The following is an 839-nucleotide window of genomic DNA, read 5'->3' as shown; positions in this document are numbered from 1 at the left end:
CTACTGAACATAGTTATGATTAATTTGCATTGCCTGCAGTTCCTGCATAACATTTTTGATCATATTTTAAGTAGATCAACACAATGTTTTCTGCAGATTTGTGAGCAAAGAATAAACTCCCTAAAGCATTATGAGATAAGCTGGTGGTGGGCTCCTCCATATCATAAGCTGGTGGTGGGGCCTCCTACATATTCATAAGCTAGGTGGTGGGCCTCCTCCATATCATAAAAGTGGTGCGTGGGCCTCCTCCATACATAAGATGGTGGTGGGACTCCTCCATATCATAGCTGGTGGTGGGCCTCCCTTCCATGATGGAAGATAAGCAGAGTAAGTAACAAACGAGCAATGGTAATGTTCAAAGGGACTCTATGTAATTTTAGTGATCTCTTTTTCGTTTTCAGACACTGATCACATAAGCTACCACCCACCTTCACTCTCTGGTTGAGCTTGCTTCTACATCTGTAACCTGTGCCAACCATCGCCTTACCGTTACTGGTCAGACATCACAAGAAAACCTCAATCAGTTCCTACACCCCTCACTTCACCTATGTACCACACATTCTCCAGCCCCAGCTCTAGTTCGGAAGACCTGCCAGTGCGATCTGGGAGAAGGAAGTTTAAGAGGGGAGTTTTTGAGGCCTGCAAAACGAGGGCAGGGACGAACATCATGCTACGAGAATTACGGCAGATTAATGATATTCACGAGCCACCAGATGAAAAAAAACATCCGTGAAGGAAGGGAAAATGTATTTGAAAAAGAACTTGAAAAACTCAGAATCAGGAGCAAGAAACTTGCCATAAGATGGAAATTAAGCGTAAAGGATCAAAGTAAAGTGTGG

Source organism: Penaeus monodon, chromosome 19 (genome assembly GCF_015228065.2).
Source record: "Penaeus monodon isolate SGIC_2016 chromosome 19, NSTDA_Pmon_1, whole genome shotgun sequence".
In the NCBI taxonomy this organism is placed as follows: Eukaryota; Metazoa; Arthropoda; class Malacostraca; order Decapoda; family Penaeidae; genus Penaeus; species Penaeus monodon.
The sequence above is the reverse complement of the archived record's forward strand: the minus strand, read 5'-3'. Positions refer to the sequence as shown.